Here is a 15,616-nt window from a genome sequence, read left to right as displayed (position 1 = left end):
CTCCAGGATGCCATGGCATCTTCTGAGGTTGTGCCCTCCCTTTCCTGTGGTTGCACTGTCTAAGGTACGGGAGCCAGGGGCCAGGATCATAACAGCATAGTTTAGGTGCTAAGGCCTCACTTAACCCTATTTAGCACTGGTGCAGCTGTGTGGATTTCATTAAGGTTATGACTGATTTATACCAGTGAGAGGGGAGGCAGAGAGGGACCGTAGGTGGGATTAGAGGATCTACCAGGTTATCCACAGATATCTCAGACTCTGGTTTAGTGGTGGGTTTCTCTGGCACAAGACCATTGTTTTCTTGACATCACTCCTGGAAACGTTATTCCACAAAGCGATATTTCAGCGGGATCACCTCATTACGCCAGTCAACCAGCCTATTCCAGCCAGCAACGCTCATGCAAATGCTGATTGCAGAGGTGGCTGGCACTTCTGAGTGTGACATCAGAGAAGAGAGTGCCACATTGTTGTTCAGCGGGTAGAGGGTCTTTGGAGACTTCAAGGAACCTGCCTTTGCTTTGGGTAGGAGGCTAATGGGAGGTATCTAAAGTTCCCTAGTTTGAACAGTCCAAGAAGTTATACAAACAGGAGTATTCTCGTCCTTAGGATAGCAGGGGTCAGCATATCGGGACCTGTTGGTTTCACTCTGGTACTTTGAACATCGCTCAGGCTGTCAGTGTGAGGAGCAATCTTTATATTGCAGTTCCAAAGTGCTGTTGTTTTTATTATGATGTGATGTGACCCTTTTCCCAATTTGTCAGTTTGCTGTGATTCAACGGTGGGGTGTACTATGGGAGGGAATGCTTCCGGTTTGGCGACACGGCCTATGAGAGGCAGTGTGGGCTAGAGATAAGTATGGGATTGGTGGCCAGGAACCCCCTAAGGTCTAGTCCCAGTTCTGCCACTGACTCAAGTCACTTAACTTTTCTGACCCAGATTCTCATTTACACGTAGGGCAGGTTGACACTAGAAGCGCTACATTGGCGCAACTTCACTGACGCAGCTGCTCCACTCTAGTGTGTCTGGTGAAGACGCTCTGTGCCAGTGGGAGAGCGCTCTCCCATCGGCACGATTACTCCACTTCTGTGAGAGGCGGAAGCTATGTTGGAGGGAGAGCGTCAGCGCTTAGGTCGCTCTAATTTGCATCGCTCAGTGTGTGTGTGTGTGTGGGGGTCTTTTTCACACCCCTGAGTGACATAAGTTACATCGACTCAAGCGGTAGTGCAGACCTGCCCTAAGACTCCTTTACAACAGTTTGACACTGGGGCTTCAATGTCTGTTTAAACTGCCAGCATGGTGTAAAGAGGCCTTAGGGTAAAAAAGAGAATCTATCCCTCTCTCCTCATTGCCCTCTGCAGATGGAGACAGCGCAGTACTAAGCCACACCTGTGTGTGTTAGTCACTATTGGTGCATAGTGCCTCGGCAGCATTGCAAAGCGTGAGCCTGAAACGCAATCTCAACGCAGGAAGTGCTCCCGGAGCCGCTGATGCGCAGTCTGACAAGGCTCAGTGCTGTTAGCGTACGGCTCAGTCATCTTCAGTGGCCATTTTTTAGAATGGGGTGTGCCACATAGCCTTCCTGGTTCTGTGAAAAGTAGTTCCTGGAAGAAGACTAGAGGAAAGAGAAGCAACGTGGTTACAAACACTACGCAAGCAAAGTGGTTATAAACACCACACACACACGCACACGCACAATTTGTGTATATGCTCTTTTTAAAAATGTTTCCTGGAGCAAGAGTTTGGCTCCAAGGCTGCTGTGGTATAAATGCTAAAGGTAGAAGGTTGTTGAGTTTCCAATGTAGAGTTTACAGTAGAAAGGGGGTTCCAAGTCTTTCTGTCTGGGTTGTACAGTACCAAACACACTGTGGACCTGGCTCCTAGTCCCTAGAATGTAATAATAATGTAACAGAAGGGGCTGGAGTCCCCAGACTGCTACCAAAATGGCAGCTTGACACCTTCACTTCCCTTGGCAGCTGTCCCTCTTCATGCTCACATTCCCCCTGCACCCCCAAATGCCTCCCACCCATGTATTTATCAGTGGTTAATGCCCAGCTGTGCACAGGTGGATGTTGGTGTGTGAGTGCGGTATAGACAAAGAAAGCCCCACCAGCCAGTCAGCATGGGATTTTGGACAGTCTGTTCCCAGCCATATGCTAATAATACCTACCTACCTCACAGGGGCATTGTGAGGGTTAGTTAGTTACTGTCTGGGCAGCGATTTGAGCAAGTGCTGTGCTTTGGAAATGCTCAGTCGTACCCGTGTTATCCTGAGAAAGGGGACTTTTCCCCCTGCTGGTGTGATGTGGGGTTGCCTAACAAGCTTCTTCTGTTTTAAGCAGAGGAAGTGTCAATATACTTCTCACGGGGTGAAACTTTTGAATAAAGTCGTTTATTGTTAGTAGTTGAGTTGTCGTGGTGCCGTCAGGCTGCATGAAACGCCGTAATTGTGAGTACTTAAGATCCTCCTGGGATGTCCCTCACGGTTGGTGAGAATGGCTACGCCTGCCTGCTAGACACAAGCTTAGACGGAGGATGAACGGTGCTCAATAGTTTTGGACGGAAAGCTTCAGGAAGCAGGGGCTGTCTTTACAGTTGTGCATTGTACAACGCTGTGCACGTTGTTGGCCCTCAAGAAAGAATAAAAACAAAGGCTGCTAGCCATGACCAAATCAACTGATAAAACCAAACCCCTGCCACCTTCTTGCCAGATAATTTGGCTCCTATGGCATGGTTGCTTATCTGGTGAATCCCTTTTTCTTATGAAAACGTATGCGGTATGCCATAGTAAACAAATAAAGGCTGAAGCATTAGGCAGCTATTGAAGAAAGAGCTTCATCTGTCAGGCAGGCCACACACCAAATCCAAAATTATAGAGCACTGGGCTCTGTCCCCTTTCCTTGTGTTACATACCAAACTTCTGAGGTACAGATACATGAGGTACCTTTTGCAGAGAGAGTCAAGTCTGAGAATGCTCTGGGGCTGAATCTCTATTCACAGCATTCCACAAGCACAGCCCCGTTCTGTATGGCACAGCCCACTGACAACGTTCTTGATGTTGAGATCCATCCTTTGCCTCTCAGTCTCGACAGGTGCCACCCTTATAAATAACTCCCCTCGAAGGAGTGAGGAACAAGCACAGGACGGGGAGTCGGGAAACTTAGGGACAGATCCTCAGCTGGTGTAAATTGCCTGAGATCCATTTACTTCAGCAGGGCCCTGCCACTTTACACCTGCTGAAGGTCGGCCCCCTAAATTCTAATCCTGCCACTGATTCGCTGTGTGGAGATGGGCCAATCACTGAAATCCTCCATCACTCAGTTTCTTTATCTGTAAAATAGGAATAACAATACTTACCTGATAGGGGTAGCATGAGGAGCAAGGAGTTAAAATGTCTGAAGTGCTCTGAAGATGCTAAGCCCTAAATATTAATAATAATTAATAAAACATAATAATTAACCAAAGACTAAACATTATCAATCTGTTGTGCAACAATTCAAGTCACTGGTGCAGTGTACAAGGTGCAGCGTGTTCTTTATTGGACAGATAAAGGAATCGACCTCTTACAGGTTAGATTCACTGTGCTAGTTCAGTGGATGCTTGTGGGGCAATTTCAGATTTGCTTGCATGCCAAAAGCGGTGTGCTTTGATCAAACAAGGGAGTGCAATGCCCTGTGAAATCACAGCCCTCCATCCTGATGCTGGATTACACGAAGGCCAAATCAAATGGAATAACTAGTGCTCATTTAGAGCCACAAGGCAGAGTAAGTACTGGGAAAATGTATTTCCCCACATATATCTTGGGTCCTGCTTTGAGCAGAGGGTTGGACTAGATGACCTCCTCAGGTCCCTTCCAACCCTGATAGTCTATGATTCTATTCTATATCTGCTAATATAAGGGTCCCCATGCACATCTTAACACTGGTGAAGGAGAATAGGGATTTAGGGTAGTGGCTGGATGGTTTAAGTTATATAAACACTTTCTGGAAGCTAGGGAAAAATCTAATCCTGCTCTCATGGGTCTCTTCATCATTTTAATTACATATGGATGAGCAGTGACATCATTGGAGGGAAACATTAGATGAAACATTGAGGGAACTTTCTGTGTACTAGGCAATAGCCACCATATCCTAAACAAACTCCTAAGGCCAAAGAGGTGATGAGATGTTAGACGAAGGCAAGAGAAGAAGCTTTACAACTGTGAAGGTAATAAAGGAATCCATTCATCTGAGATATGTGGGAGGGGACACTCTTTGCTTTTGAGGAAGGAGGAGGAGCTGGGGGTGGGAAGAGATTAAGAGGAATGTGGGGGGTTGATAGAGAAGGGAATGGGCTGAGAAGCAAAGGTGGCCATGTTTGCTATGGGCAAATGGACAGGGACTTGTGTGGACTAAAGTGTAAAAGACTGCAGGAATTTGCATATTCCACTCTGGCAAAGATTTGTGGGAGGCCAGGCAGAGTGCAGAGATTTGTCTGGTGTTCAATTATTGAGAAATAAGCATACAGAGTATGCTAATTCAAGGCCTCTGATAAACCGCTACTGGCTATTAGCCATGAACATGGAGAAATAACAGTACAATTCTGGATCACTGACTGTCCCACTTTTCTATATGCTGAATGGCTGAGGCAAAAGCTTCTCAGTATAACGCACATCAGCTTTTATATAAACAGAAAATGGAATTTGTTGAGTGTATTGATGAGAACCACGTTCCGTTGCCACTTCATTCTCATGGAGGAGAGAAGGCAACAAGGGAAATGATTCCAAGACCTTTCCAAACGTTGGACAGTACATTGAAGGAGCTTCCACTCTATCTATTCCACATGATGAAAACAGCTCAGAATTTGTCTAGCTACAATAACTCCATCTTCACTCCTGAAGAAGTTATGCAGCTCATACTGATATTAATTCTTCACGCGTCCATTGTGCCGCCCACACACAGATATCTACAGACATTTGTGATGGGCAAGTACTATTGTCCCATTTTACAGGTGCAGAAATGAATGTACAGCAATGTGAACTAACTTGCCAAAGGTCCCCCAAAAAGTCTGAGACATAGCTAGGAATAGAACTCAACTCTCCTGACTTCCAAGTCCGGTGCATTAGCTAGAAGACTATCCTTCCTCTCAAAATAATGAATATGTAGTGGATGCAGAACATCATTCTGGGGTTAATAAATTGGGCAGGGAATATTGCTGTTTGAGGTTGAGGAAAGATGTCACAGACTCTGGTTTATACTGGGTGGAAAACTACAAGTGAAGAGTTAACATGTAAAGGTTCATCTTTCCTTTGAGATGAAGTTCTCACAAGCTAAGAAACATGAAATGAGGGTCTCATTTATTTGACACCTGCCGACAAGCCTGATTCTGAGGTTCTGAGAATCCTCAAACAACAGGGGGTGTAATTCATATTTTACCGCTGACTTCAGTGAGAACTGATGATCTTCAGCACTTCAGAGGATGAGACCCCATGTGCCTCACTCAACAAAAACGTACAGTAGGCTTTTCCAGGTAGGCAAGTTCCCAAAAGGCCACAGAAGTTGGCTGCAAGGCAGGCTGGCCTACTCATACAAAAGGTCAACCCGCTACAGAAACCTGACAGAGTAAACAACTGCAAAGACAACCCTGTATTAAAGCAACATGAATGTTATGGTTTTAAATCCACAGAGGCCAGGAAATACAGCATGAAGCGTCTCAGGGTAATGTTCGCTCTGTCCTTTTGTGCAACTGCATTATGACAAGGTCTTTCATCACATGGGCCCATAAGGGTGATCAGTGCAACATACAATTTAGCTAATATTTACTTTATGAACAAAGACAAACTATGTGTACATAAAACCTATGCTAACTGAAGTACAAATTGCAGAATTAAATATGAGATCTTTCCAGAATGCTTTGCTCCAAGGAAATTGTATACACATTGCCAAAAACCCCTGGATATTAAACACATTCCCACAGAGAGAACAGTATTCATATTGTATAACCATGAAAATAGCCCAAAATATTAACTAGTACACACTGGAGTTTACATCAGTACTAACAGAAACTTGAATTGCTGGGGCCAGATCCTCATCTGGCATAAGTCACCATAGCTCCATGAATTTTGATGGACCTGACTTCAGTGGTGCTACCTCAATTTACACCAGCTGAGGATCTGTCCCAATATTGTTTTCATTTTAAGAAGCTACTGTTCATGAGAATGCCCATCGTGTAATAAAGAGGAAAGGGGTGCATATTTTCAAAGATTGTGGGACATTCCAAGAAGCATCTTCATCATGGGGCACTCATCATTAGCCAAGTAACCATGTAAACTGGATCCACTCAAAGACAATTAGTTCTGGAGATGAATCAGCCCTGATCCCCAAGCAGGTGGCCCTAATTCCTTGGATTCATTTCCCCACTCTGTATTGTGGCTGCAGAGGCGACTCCTGCCGTAGTAGTTGCTGCCATGGGGAAGAGATCAGAGCGAGGACCAGGGCCCTTTAGTGCATTGTTAGTAAAGTTAACACTGTCTCCCCTGACTTGGCTCGCCAGTGCTGGAGCATCTTATGGCCTGCCGCAGGGAGCTGGAGCCATGGATTCCAACTCTGGGGGAGGGGCTGGGCTGAACAGCTGTCTAGAGATGACGCGACCAGACCTGAATAGTCTTTCACCCTTGGGAGCTAAGCAGGTTTCCATGGTTAATGGTCCCAGTCAAGCCAGCTAAGTTCTGGCCAGCTCCTCACTGTGACTCCGGTAAGCCCTATGTTACCAATACCACCTTCGGACCAGCGCAACTGCTCATGAGTGGAAGAAATGGGCTCACAAGCTGGCCCTATCTCATTACCTATTTCACGTTACTTTCCATCCAACAATTTATTTACACTGTTTAACATCTATCTTGATGGTCTTTGTAACACCTTTGTATGGCTTGTACATACAAACATGAATCATGTCTTAGGGAGAGCCTGACTAGTCGCTGGCACGAGGAACCCAATACTCATCTGTGGTATGTTAATGGAAGGTATTTCTGTTTCTCTGGAGCCCCTCTTGTTTAGGGGAAACTGATCATGACCCACTCATACTTTGGGGGGTTGACCAACAGGCTAAACTCAGAGGCACCAGACACATCTATCCAGTATGAAGAGTCTAATTCTAAACAAGAGCTATGAAACCTGCCTCATTGTGTTTAAGGTGCTTTGGCCTGATTCCCTGTTCACTGTCTGGGTGTTGACTATAACTATGCACCCACAGGTAAGTGATTCAGTTGACAATGGAGATAAAGAGGAGTATGTGATAAGCTGGCATCAAAGTGGAACCTGATTCAAGGAGATGGGAAAAGTGAGTGTCTTTTCTTTACCTTCTCAACTCCTCACCGTTAATGTTTCTGCCTTTGCATGTGTGGGTTTTGTTTTTTTCATAGGCACAAACTGTCCCTCCTAAGGAGGGACAGGTCTTATATTTTTATATGTTAATTAATTTGATTAATTCCTTTAATAAAATAAAACACAAAAAACTCCAACATCCGTACTAGAGCTTTTCAATGGTGACTGAACTAATATCCCTCAGATACAAGTATCTGCCTTGAGACCAAAACTAATGTTGCTTGTACTTATAACTACTCCATTCAATATATATGTATATATCTATAGCTATCGATCTATCTATCTAGTGCTGTTGTGTGCACTTTGTGAAATGTCTGTAAATAATAGTATTTTAAAGATATTCTCTGGTTTGACCCTTGTGACTCCATAAAAGTCTAGTTATTATCCATCTAGCTCAGATTTGTATGAGTGCACACACATGCATAAAGGATCTTATTGTTGTATAGGTAACTCAGTGAATTTTGGGTAGCTATGATTCTGTTTTCTGTGTACTGCGCCTTTAAATGTACAAAAGTCCCCCTACCTGTCTAGTGGGGAAGGTAGCGCTGCAGGTCACAGCAAAATGGTTGTGACAGAGGCAGTGACACTGTGCTCACTCTCTCATTGAACATTATTATTTGTTCTTTCTTTGGTGGTTTCCTTAATCTGAAATAAAAGTAATCTCGACAGTTTGCTCTTTGTATGTAGAAAACATAACACATTACTGGGCCTACGTTCCTAATCTGAGATCTTGATCAGACAAAACTCCCAGAAGGCCTGAGCAGGTGACTGCGGGTTTGAACCCCCAAAGTCCCAGTCCTAAAATCTCTACTCTAGCAAATTGCTATTGACTTTGTTGAGAGTATTCCTAAGGACAGAGTGAAAACTAAGCAGGGATCTTGGGATTTAGCTGCTCTCAGGTCCCAAACCTTTGTCTACATTGCTCAGACATACATCAGTGATGACAGCTGTACATAATTCCGCCCACCGTTGGCCACACGTATCTCTGGGCAGCCCGAAGCTGCATTACATTTCTGCACATCCCACTGTAGCAAGAACCCTTCTTTAAGGGGGCTTCTTGGGACAGCCACTGTTTGACGATGTGGAGAGGACGACAGGCTTCCAGAGACACTCACCAGCGTGGAATCAAAGAGGTGCTTTTGTAAAAATTTTAAAACAAAAAATATCGAAAAGATTTTAATGAAATTTTTGTGATTTTTTTTCTAAATGTGAGTACAAAGGAAAAAAGTTTTGAGAAAATATTTGTAACTTTTTTTTCTATTCTTCCTAACCAGCTCAAGTTGTTGCTCTAAAAAGGCCATATCTGGGTTCGGTAGGGTGATAGACCAGTCTTTTTTCAGCTCAGATCTCTATGAAGCTCCTTGTGTTGGTGGGTTAAATGGTTGCAATAGAGACATGCCATATTTTTTCTTCTATATTTTGCTACCAAGTGAATGGCTGGGTTCTAAAACGGGTTTTGGTATAATTCTGCTGTTAGTTATGGAATCATGAAAGTTACAGACAACAGAAGTTGTTGCTTTTCTACTAAAAATAAAATTCCGCCCCTGCTTTGTATTTTTCTTTTGCTAGCATCTGTGTTTATTTTTCAAGTCTTTTTATTAGGAAAGAGCTCTAGTAGTGGATTTATAATGCTGTCTGGCTTATGTGACAACAGTTTATCCTCCTGAAAGGACAGATGACCTTTGAGAGTTTCCCTTTTTTCCCCCCTTCTTTTTTTTTTTTAAGCACTAGTTCTCCAATACAGAATACAAATGGATGCACTTTATCTTAATGTCCAAGACACTGTGTGTGGCAGAGAGATGGAGAGAATTGGAGCAGAAGGAGGATGGGTGTGACAAGATAAGAAGGATCTCTACCACTGCTTAACATTCCTTTCCTTGGGCAGCAGGTGGGAGTCACATAACCCATTCTTAGGGCCAGATTCTACACAGGTGTAAATCAGTCTAACTCCATAGACTTCAACAGAGCTGCTCTGATTTACATCAACCTATTAAACAACATGGCCTTGGGTATTTTTTCACCAGAAGTCAGATTTTTTTTAAAAAAAGTGCTAATACAGTACTCCCAGATTCTGCAGATGGGATGTGACTCATAGTAAATCATACAACTCTTCATAATATAATTGTCCCCCTTGTTTTGCGTGCTTTGATCTTTAGGAAAATAGTTAACAATGGTTATCATTAAATCACCATTGTTTGACCTAACTCTGAGATGCATGGGAACACCCATTGTTTCAGTCTGGCAGCTGCAGGCACAGGTAGCCATCACTGCCTTGGTTTACATTTGATTCACTCTTTGAATGTTATTGTCATAATTATGCAGTCTAGGCTGCTGCAATTTATGCCAGGGACCAGGCTGATTTTACAAGCTGGCTCCAGAATCCAGGGTCCTCTATGTTGCATTAAGCCCCCACAGCCATAATAGGATTAATGCTTCTCTGGAGAAGGGTGATCAGAAGTGCTGGGTTACTATCATCAGAAGGTCACACAAATACAGTATATACAATCATGAAGCTTTATGCCAGGGACCAGGCTGATTTTACAAGCTGGCTCCAGAATCCAGGGTCCTCTATGTTGCATTAAGCCCCCACAGCCATAATAGGATCAATGCTTTTCTGGAGAAGGGTGATCAGAAGTGCTGGGTTACTATCATCAGAAGGTCACACAAATACAGTATATACAATCATGAAGCATTATATCCATTGCTCTTCTATGGTGTAATGCACTATAATTAGATGAAGGAGACTGGAGGAACCAGATTCAGAGAGAGGCCTATAAAATTTGTACATTGCATATCACAAACTGGTTGATCTAGGTCATGTGTGATGAATTAGCATTGTTTTCCTGCTAGTGCATCTTTAATCAAAATAATTCAGCTGAGTACGCTTCCCGCAGACTCTGGTTTTGTTCTCTTTAGCCTTGTATTTTGTTAGTGAAGCTTTGTTTTTTAGAATACAATTCTTCTTTTTCAGGGCCTCTTCCTTTTCTTCAGCTCTAGCCAAAAAAGCATGTAAGGTCCAAAATCTAATGCAAATGACCTTCCGGACCAATACACATTGTCAAGGTGGTGTCACTAAAAAAAAAACAACCTTGTGGCTTTGCCCATTCAAAAAAATTAAAATGTCACTTATTATCCAAGCCTTTAATTGTAAATACCAATCCCATGTCTATTAACGTTCACATAGATTAAAGCTGCCACTTCCCCGATTTGATCCCCTTCATTTCACAAGAGTGTGTCAATCTCAACCATACTGGTACGTACTGTATCACCTATTCCTGCTCTGTAACTACCAGAGGTCCTCATATGTCAGTGCTGGCCCTGTCTGGATCTGTTTATCAGGGAATTTTAAAACACAACTCAAAAGGGAAGCAGCTAGCAATAACAAAAGGAAAACTCTAAACCAGACATCCAAACTCTGTGTTTAATCTCCTAGGCGACCAAGCAGCCTTTGGAGCAAGGGGTACACCATGTGGCCAGACAGGGGAAGTGAAATCTCTTTATTTATTCCCCTTTTCTTTAGCTCATTCTTGTCCTCTCCCTCCAGCTGAGGAGTTGAATGGGGAAAAACTGGAATTTTCTTGTCACTAATTGTTGGTTCTTTTTATTGGTCTTCTAGTTTCTGTGCTTTTAGGGTGCACTTTGGATGAAAAGCTTGAAAACATAATCACCAGGAAGGCTAGAAACATTTTTTTTTAAAAGGCAAAAAACACAACAAAAAGAGCTGAGATTCCTGCCAATAACTTGACTGTAGGAGCTGGGGATTTAAGAAAGACACCAAATTTTCCTGAGACTCATGATAATCACAAGAACTGGCAACCCTGTCACTGGGTCAATGCCCACCTGCTTGATGTTTACATCCAGCCCATGCAACATATTGGGATTATACAGAATTTAAGATTTCATTTGTAAAAGTTACATTTCTAGATCCTGGGTTGCAAAGATAGACTTATGAATGTGAACTGATGTAGGGCTGTCTTTTTGAATCTGCTGACAGATGAACTAAAACAATGGCTCTGAGGGATCTGTGAACTGCTCCCTTTTGTCTACACAGGGCTGTTAACTCTGAGGCCTATCAATGATAATTCCAATGGTAAATTAATTCCTGATCATTTCAGCAGAAGTATCAGGCTGCTAGCTTTGGTGATGATATGGTGATGGAGAAGCACTCTCTTTCTCACAGCTATTTCTAGGGCTCCCATTACTGATGGATGGTGGTAGATTTTGGGGTCACGATGGCCACCCATCACATCGATTTAGAAAAGTAAGCCGTTGTAGGTGTTGGAAGCCTGAAGTGCTCTTTCCTCTGACCCCTCAGTGTCTAAGCCCACCTGCTGACTGGAACTGTGCCTAAGAGCAGGTGTGAGCAGAGAAGTTAGAGGAGAGGAAGGGAAAAGTGAGACAGCTTTGGGTTTCCTAGATGGGGAGCAGGGAAGGAGGGCAGGGAGATTAAAGGGGGGAGGGATAGCTCAGTGGTTTGAGCATTGGCCTGCTAAACCCAGGGTTGTGAGTTCAATCCTTGAGGGGACCATTTAGGGATCTGGGCCAAAAATTGGGGATTGGTCCTGCTTTGGACTAGATGACCTCCTGAGGTCCCTTCCAACCCTGATATTCTGTGATTCTATGGCTGGTTTGGTTTCCAAATAGCAGCCAGAAGCAGCCTCTTCCCCTCTCACTGCCAGCTGCTTCCAGGCAGAACACGGGGCTAGGGCAGAGAGGGGCTCGGGAGGAAGACGCGCTGCACAGGCAGCAGTGGGGAGAGGAGTCGCCGCCCCCATGATGCTCAGGGGGCTGGGGATTGGAGGAATAAGAAAGGTATGATGCACAGGAGAGTGCTGGTAAGAGACTGCTCTTCATCTCCTGCTGTCTGACACAGCTCAGGCTTGCACAAAATTATACCCCTGTCATGGAGCAAGGGTTGGTATCTTCTGACTCCAGTAACTATGGTTTCCCACGAGCAGGGGCTCTTGGTGGAGAATTACCCTTTGGGGCCTGCAGTGAGGTAAGGGTGAGACCGGGGAGGGGGTGGGAGTGAAGCCCAGATGGGGTAATTGGGAGAAAGGGCACTAAGAGCAGTTTACCATTAAATCCATAATCAAAACCTTACTCCTGTTCAGCCTCAAAAGCTGAACCGCAGACACAAGCATTAATCTAAACAGCATCTGCACGCTGCCTCCCCAGCTCAGCTGCAGTAACCAGCGGCTCCGGACCGTTGTGCCATTGTCCCTAGTGGCAGCTCCTACGCTCATCGCACCAGCCCACAGACGTTAATACAAAATGCAATTTAGCCCGGTCCACCAAATGAGTGCGAGAACCCTGCATTCTGGGCTGCGAAGGGAACAGAGCCCTGCCCGATCAAGGCAGCCAGAGTCAGCAAGCGGCACAGGGGCCAGCAAACAGCTGTAAATAGGAGTTTGGGGAAGGGAGGGTGTGGGGTTCGGCGTTTGTTTTGCTGTTTGTTCGGGGGTTAGTTTTTGTTTTTCCTGGACAGGACTTTAGGCGGGAAGGCTCTGACAGATACAGAGGCAGCAGTGGAAGTGATCCAAGCAGTGGAAGAGACAATGAAGATGTGGAAGCTGCGGGATTTACATTATCCTGGAGTGGGTACCTGAGAAGAGCTTCGTTTGTATGAAGTGCTGCCTGACAGAGCTGATGGAAGAGAAGATCTGAGGCTTGGAGATGCAGGTGGAAACTATGGTTGAGTTTCGAAGGGGGTCAGAGCCGCCCGGGGGAAGGGCAAGCGGGGCAATTTGCCCCAGGCCCCGAGCCCCGCAGGGGCCCCCACGAGAAAGTCTGAGGTCTGAGACAGGGAAGGGGCCTCCTAAACTGCTTTGCCCCAGGCCCCCTGAATCCTCTGGGAGGCCCTGAAGGGGGTTCAAGCAGATGATTGAGGGAGGGCAAGAGGAGGCTGGAGGGAAAAGTCAAGACTTGCTGATGCAAGCTGGATAGAAGAACTCTGAGGGGAGACTGCTGGGTGAGGAAAGTATGCGACTACAAGAACCAAGTAGAGGAAAAGACTGCCTAGTGGAGGAGAAATAGAGCTCAGGAACAAGTTTGCTGAGTCGGAAAATGAAGGAGGGTCACAGCAGGCAGTAACTGAATGTGGGAGGGCAAGGAAGAAGAGAAGAGCAGCTAGTCCTATATGAAAAGGAGAGCCAATGGAGATATCCTGGGGTTCTGAACTCTTGGTGATACAAGATGACTCTCAGAAGATTGCAAGAGAGAATAAAAGACAGGAGGACTTGCAGCCAAAAAGAACAGGAAGAAGGCCAGGGAATCACACCATCATCAGGAAAAGGCAGGTCTACGTGATTGTGGACTCCCTACTAAGGATAACAGACAGGCCTGTCACCAGAGCTGATCTATAAAACAGAAGGGTGTGCTGTCCCGGGAGCTAAAATACGGGATGTGGACCTGAGGCTGGAGAGGATCCTGATAGAATCCACTGATTGTCCTTCATGTGGGAACAAATGACACAGCTAGATTCTTTCTGGAACGTATCACAGGAGACTATGCCAGGCTGGGGAAGATGCTTAAAGATACGGAGGCTCAGGTGATCTTCAGTGGGATTCTGCCTGTTCTTAGAGGAAGAGAATGAAGGCGAGACAAGGTTATGATGACCAACAGATGGCTCAGGCAGTGGTGTTATAAGAAGGGCTTTGGGATGTTTGACCACTAGGAGGCGTTCATGGACAGTGGACTGTTCTCATGGGATGGACTTGAGTAGGGAGGGAAATAAGCTTCTGGGAAGGAGGTTGGCACAACTGATTAAAAGAGCTTTAAAACTAGGAACTCGGGGAGATGCTCATGTAATCTCCACACCTGATTCTAACATTGAGAGGGAGGGAAATCAAGTAAGAAAGGATACAGCAATGGGGAAAGGAACAGTAATGGATAGGAGAATGGACTTTAAGAGGAAAGACAGTGCTGGTACCAGTCAGATAGGTGATACTGGCAGTAGAATGACTGTACCCAATTAGGCAAGGAAAGTGGGTGAAGCCAAGAAGCAACAACTAAGATGTTTGTACACCAATGCAAGGAGCCTGGGTAACAAAATGGAGGAGCTAGAACTACTGGTGTAGGAAGTGAAGCCAGATATTATAGGGATAACTGACATATGGTGGAATAGTTGTCCTGACTGGAGTACAGGTATTGAAGGGTATGTGCTGTTCAGCGAAGACAGAAATAAAGGCAAAAGGTGATGGAGTACCATTGTATATTAGTCTACCTCATCATTAAAGAAATTAAAAGTGATGGAATGGATAAGGCAAAGTCTGTCTGAGTCAAAATCACTTTGGGGAAGAAAGCTATTAGAGGTTCCTCTGGGATAGTACAGACTACTAGGATCCAATTTGGATTTGGATAGAGACCTCTTTAATGTTTTTACGGAAATAAATACTACTGGTGATTACGGGAAACTTTAACTTCCCAGATATATATTGGAGGATGAGTGCTACTAATAGTAGCAGCTCTCAGAGATATTCCTGGATGTGGTAGCTGACAGTTTTCTTCACCAGATATTTGCTGGACCAACAAAAGGTGACGCCATTCTAGATTTAGTGTTGGTGAATAGTAAGGACCTCATAGAAGAACTGGCTGTAGAGGACAACCTTGGTTCAATAAACATGAGCTAATTCAGTTTAAACGAAATAAAAGGATAAACAAAAATAGATCTGCAACTAGGGTCCTTGATTTCAAAAGGGTGAACTTACAAAAAATTAAGGGAATTAGTTAGGGAAGTGGACTGGACCGCAAGGATCTGAATGTGGAAGAGGCTTGAAATTACTTAAGTCAAAGTTGCAGAAAGTATCGGAAGCCTGCACCCCAAGAAGGGGAAAACATTCGTAGGGAAGGGTTGCAGACCATGCTGGATGAGCAAGCATCTCAAACAGGTGATGAAGAGAAAGCAGAAAGCCTACAAGGAATGGAAGATGAGAGGGATCAGCAAGGAAAGCTACTTCTCGGAGGTCAGAAATGGGAGGGGGAAAATGAGAAAAGCCAAAAGCCAAGCAGCGTTGGACCTTGCAAAGGGAATGAAAACCAATAGTAAAAGTTTTTTTCTCATTTATATGGCTACAGAACCAAGGAAAAAAGAAGTGGGACCGCTAAACATTGAGGAGGGGGTGGAGATTAAAGATAATCTAGGTATGGCCCAGCACCTAAACAAATACTTTGCTTCAGTTTTTAATAAGGCTAATGAAGATTTTAGGGGTAGTGGCAGGGTGGCTAATGGGAACAAGGATATGGAGGTAGAAATTACC

The sequence above is a fragment of the Chelonia mydas genome, chromosome 3 (assembly GCF_015237465.2).
Source record: "Chelonia mydas isolate rCheMyd1 chromosome 3, rCheMyd1.pri.v2, whole genome shotgun sequence".
NCBI lineage: Eukaryota > Metazoa > Chordata > Testudines > Cheloniidae > Chelonia > Chelonia mydas.
Note: the sequence above shows the minus strand (reverse complement) of the source record.